Raw genomic sequence first — 6000 nt, 5'->3', positions numbered from 1 at the left:
GGCAAGATTTAAATCATACTAAGGCCTGATCCTGCTTCCATCGAAATCAAGAGAAGCTTTGCTGTGGCTGTCCCTCAGGCCGTTAGTGCATTTCCTTTCAGCCACGCCAGGCAGGGATGTAGCAACTCACTGACTGGTGGTGAGAGATACACTGCTGAGAGTTATCAGTGTTTTCCCTTGGTATTCCCAGGGATGTCAATGGCACAGATCAAAGCCATCCATCTGCGTGGTTCTAAGACACAGCCTACGGTCCTAGCCAAAGGAAAACAAGCCGGAAAAGAGGGAGGAAAAGTCAGAAGGGATTCAGTTAGAAGGGAGTCTTTTGGCACATGCCCATATCTGTGTACGTTTGAGGACTGAGCTTGCTTTTGGAATTATACTGCACAACTGCTAAAACTAAATATAGGTGGTGATTCAGGAAAGCTCGTTAGCACGTTCCCATTCACTCTCTCTTGCCTTCAGTGTGACTCAAGCCTGGGCTTGTTTTAAGCAAGTGCAGATGTGCTCTCCTGACTTGGAGCCATGATGATCCATCATGCTGTGACCCTGCATAGGTATTACCCCTCACAAGGAATTTAGACTCATTCTTTTCTTTAGATATGTACTTAGCTACATTTAAGTGGATACCAAAATGGTGAAAACACATTTCCAATAGAACTTGTTCTAGCGAGTGAGGAATGGTTAGAAGGGGCTATTTGGCCATCTCTTGCTGAATTTATCACTGGCTATTAGTTTTGTGAGTGTTTCTTTCGCACAGCAGAGAGTCTGTATTTTTCACACCTGATTCAACAAAGGGAACATGACTGGCAAACTGTGCAATGTACTGCCAGCGGCTACTATCTGGCCAGAACAAATATTTAGAAATCCAATCAATAATGAAGATGGCAGTAACGGGCTTTTCTAACAAAGAGCCCAAATGGCATGAGAGCACATTAATCACAATCACAACTACAGGAACGCGCACTCTGGCCTCATGATTGCAGGCAGGAAAATGAATCAGAATGGGCAGGAACAGGACTCCCGCAGGACAGTGGAACAGTCTGATACTTACAATGCCGGAAGGGGCTAGACTGGAGTATTACATGTCCGTGTTTGTTACATTGAGAGAAACCACAATCCAATTTTCGTTTCATGTCGACAAAATGTTCTGCTCCGGTCTACTTATTTAGAGACTTACAACATGTTCATTTCTGTGGAATTTGGGACCTAATTTTGCAGTCTTCACTCATGTAGGTAGTCTGTTTTGGACGAGTCTGATTGACTCACCTGAGCAACGGTGAGATAACAGGTTCCATGGATATTAAGCACTGTGACGTAGTGGCGGTACCTGGCTGGTTTCTACGCTGCTGGCTCTGGGGTAACCCCACTGGCTGCAGTTGGTACCATGGCCCAGCAAAACAGGATGAGTCATTATGCAAAGGGTGTCTCAACCTGTCTGACCAGACACCCCCCATGGAGAGGAACAAAGGAAGGTGGATGCTGCCCTGGCTGGGGGGCAGGGCTGGAGGAGAGTGAGTTAGTTTCTGTCTGGGAGCATGGAGGAAGCAGCCTCAGCAAAGGCTGGGGGGTTTAGAAGCCGAGACCCCTGCCCCATATCAAGGGGGGCTGAGGCATCCTAGGCCTGCCCTGTAACCTGATGACATCTGTGCTGTGCTGTATACGGGAGAAGCAATAAACCACCTCTATTCTACTGGCTGGCGGAGTCTGTTCGTACCATTTCGGGGGTGCAGGAGATGGGGGACCCTTTCTAAGGCTGTGGCGACCTCTGCTGTCTGGTCATTATGCAAAGGGGGCTCCAAACCTGTCTGACCAGCCACCCCCCAGGGAGAGGAACAAAGGAAGGTGGATGCTGCCCCTGGCTGGGGGGCAGAGCTGGAGGAGAGTTAGTTAGTTTCTGTCTGGGAGGATGGAGGAAGCAGCCTCAGCAACAGGCTGGGGGGTTTAGAAGCCAAGACCCCCTCCCATATCAAGGGGGGCTGAGGCATCCTAGGCCTACCCTGTAACCTGATGACATCTGTGCTGTGCTGTATCCTGAAGAAGCAATAAACTCCCTCTATTCTACTGACTGGTGGAGTCTGTTCGTGCCATGACAGGGGTGCAGAAGGCGGGGAACCCCAACGCGTCGTCACACTGGTGTCTAGGTTCTGGCTGCAGCATGTCTAGACATACCAGAGCTAGCTTTGGCCTCAAGTATCAGCAGTGAAGCTGCAGTAAAAAGGTGGAGACACGGGCTAGTTCTAGCCACCTGAGACCGCGTACATACTAGAGTGGCTAGCTTGGGCCACCACCAGTGTTCTCTGTAAGCTTAGTGCTTGGGCAGCCTCCCAGGAGAGATTCAGGTGCTGCCCAGCTGATTGGCAGAGCACCCACAGACACCCACAAGCAGCATCATGTGTTTCTACTGGTGGTGCCCACCTGGAGAAACACCGCACTAGAGAATTTACCGGGATCCTTAACTTAAATCATTTTTGTTTTTGAATCCTTGCTCTGGGGTGAGACTGGGGAGAAGGGGTTCAGTCTGCCCCGGGGAGCAGGGGCGGATATAGGGCAGGGCGAATGGGGCGGCCGCCCCGGGCCCTGCGCTTTAGAAAGCCCCGCGCATGCGCCGTGGCAAAGGGGGGGCCCCGCGGAATTATGCTGCCCGGGGCCCCGCAGAACGGTCATCTGCCCCTGCCGGGGAGAGAGGACAACCCCAGCCCTCTCTCACCGCAACAGCTTGGTGCCAGGTGAGAAGTGCCTCCTCCATGGCAGCAATGGGCACAGCTGGTGGAGGGGTGCAAATCCTCTGGCTGGGGGTCAGGCATACACAGGCAGGCAGAGAGACACACAAACAGACAAAGTCTCTCAAATATATAGTAGCTAGCGGTCCCTTTTGTCCACCCCAGCCCCCTACTGCCCCAGTGGGGTTATAGCTATCGCAGTCCCCATCGCTGGCCCCTTGCTGCCCCTCTGTGGTCATCACACAGTATAACTGTCCCTTCTACCAGAGCCCGTCCCCCTTTCCATTTTATGAGAAAGTCACATTTCAGGCACACCCCACTATCCTGGCACATCCAAGCCCTCACGTTGCTTTAAGTTATGATAAGAGGAAGCTGCCTATTGAATGTGGCAGTCTTAGCTCTTACCATTTAGAAGGAGTTCTTGAACACACAGACAAACTCTCTCACATGTACAGCAGATGAAGGCAAATGCACAGAGGGAACCATAAATGTACATGAAGTTTGTGTTTGATTGTTATATGGCTTCTCACTTTATACTGGAAACCATTGATGCATCTGCATTTTGCTTACAGAAACACAGACTCAGGGATTCTGCCACAGGGCCAAATACCATTCCCCTTCTCATGCATTGAAAACAAGGGGTCTGCTGCATAAGCTACGCATTCAGGATATGATCACAGGACCTCATATAATTATTATGATACAAATAGTTCCCTGAACTAAACAGTAGCATCTATCTATCTATCTATCTATCTATCTATCTATCTATCTATCTATCTATCTATCTATCTATCTATCTATCTATCTATCTATCTATCTATCTATCTATCTATCTCATCTCCTTTCTCCTCTGATACTTACCCTCCCCTTGCTCAAGGAGGACACAGTACTTTATGTTCAGTCTACATCTCAAATGTTTAATTAATGGCATGCTGCCATCTTCTGGTTATAAACATTCTGAGTATGAAAAACATCATGCACTGCAGAGAAAAAAATGTCACCACAGATATACCCCACATGGCACTCTTTAATAATACTCAACAACAATAGGACTTTTAAGGTACATCTACACAGCAGTGTCATGTACTGACGTTATTCCGATTATTTCGTGTCAACATTACAAGCCATTATTTTGAAATAATGGCGAGATGGAGGATTTCTTACTCTGACTACTTTTGTCTTCCTGCTGTGTAGACAGCGCAAAAGCTGAATTAAGCGATTTTAACTCAAACTACGCTATTGACATAGCTCAAGTTGCGTGGCTTAATTTGCTTTGCAGTGTAGACATACTCTCAGTGTCAGATTGCTTCCTATTTGCTCCATCTGAACTGCACAAAGACCAGTGCTCAGTTGCTCACTCCTGAGGTAACATGATCTATATTAAACAGATCATGTGTGCTCACTAGAACTAGGGGTCACCAAATGAAATGAACAGGCAACAGATTTAAAACAAACCCAAAGGAAGTATTTCTTCACGCAGCGGATCGTTAACCTGTGGAACTCCTTGCCAGAGGATGCTGTGAAGTCCAAAACTGTAAGAGAGTTCAAAAAAGGACTAGATAAATTCATGGAGGACAGGTCCATTAATGGGTTGTAGCCAGGATGGGCAGGGATAGTGTCCCTAGCCTCTGTTTGTCATAGCTGGGATGGATGACAGGGGAGGAATCACTTGATGATTCCTTGTTCTGTTCATTCCCTCTGGAGCACCTGGCACTGGCCACTGTCAGCAGACAAGTTACTGAACTAGATGGCCCTTTGGTCTGACCTAGTGTATCTATTTTTATGTTCAATTCCCTGGGTACTACCATTAAAAACTCCATACTTTCCATCACATGATCAATTTCCCCCCAAATGCCTCAATTAATCAAGGACACACATATGCAAAGTGTTTGGGATGGAAAAACAGTGACCTTGTTCTAATAAATAGTACTTTGTTCATGCTAAATATGAATACCACAGTAAATACCTTCTCTCTGTCCTTGCTATTTACATCTCTCGTATAGTTGCACATGGCTATTTTGCCCCTCTCACCTGTAACGGTTACTTTTGGAGAGCCAAGCTGCACTTATTTCACTCTCCTAATCTTTCCTCTTAGATCAGTCTCTTCACTCCTCAATGGTTTTATTGCTCTTTTTTAATTCTCTTTCACTTGTTGGTACCTTTTCCGGTCTCATGGTGCTCAAAATAAACACAATATTCTCCAGGCACTCACACCAGAACTCGGTAGGGAGAGAAGATTGCCTCCCTGCATTGTGGTTTGATTCTTATCTTCAGCCTATGAAATTCATACATAAGAACATAAGAACGGCTAGACTGGGTCAGACCAACAGTCCATCTAGTCCAGTATCCTGTCTGCCTACAGTGGCCAATGCCAGATGCCCCAGAGGGAGGGAACACAACAGGTAAGTCTCATGTGATCCCTCCCCTGTCACCCAGCTCCAAAGAAACAGAGGCTGGGGACACTATTCCTATCCATCTTGGCTAATACCCACTGATGGACCTAACCTCCATGAATCTATCTAGCTCTTTTTTGAACCCTGTTAAACTTCTAGTCTTTACCACATCCTCTGGCAAGGAGTTCCACAGGTTGACTATGCGCTGAGTAAAGAAAAACTGCTTTTTGTTTGTTTTAAACCTGCTGCCTATTAATTTCATTTGGTGACCCCCAGTTCTTATATTGTGGGAATAAGTAAATAACTTTTCCTTACTCACGTTTTCCACATCAGTCATGATTTTATAGTCCTCTATCATCTCCCCCCATAGTCTCTTTTTTTCTGAGTTGAAAAATCCAAGTCTTTTTAATCTCTTTTCATATAGCACCTGTTCCAAATCCCTCATCATTTTTGTTGCTCTTTTCTGAACCTTTTCCAATGCCAATATATCTTTTTTTGAGATGAGTTGACCACATCTGTACGTAGTACTCATGTATGGTTTTATATAGAGGCAATAAGATATTCTCTGTCTTATTTTCTATCCCTTTTTAAATGATTCCTAACCTTCTATTTGCTTTTTTGACTGCTGCTGCACAACTGAGTGGATGTTTTCAGAGAACTAACCACAATGACTCCAAGATCTCTCTCTTCAGTAGTTGTAGCTAAATTAGTCCCCATCATATTGTATATATAGTTGGGATTATGTTTTCCAATGTGCACTACTTTACATTTATCAGCATTAAATTTCATTTGACATTTTGTTGTCCAATCACTTTGGCTATGTCTACACTGGCGGCTTCTTGTGCAAGAATATCTTGCCATGTGCGAGCTCTGCTTTTGCACAAGAG

This window comes from Pelodiscus sinensis, chromosome 6, assembly GCF_052426305.1.
Source record: "Pelodiscus sinensis isolate ZL-2025 chromosome 6, ASM5242630v1, whole genome shotgun sequence".
NCBI classification, from domain to species: Eukaryota; Metazoa; Chordata; order Testudines; family Trionychidae; genus Pelodiscus; species Pelodiscus sinensis.
The sequence above is the reverse complement of the archived record's forward strand: the minus strand, read 5'-3'. Positions refer to the sequence as shown.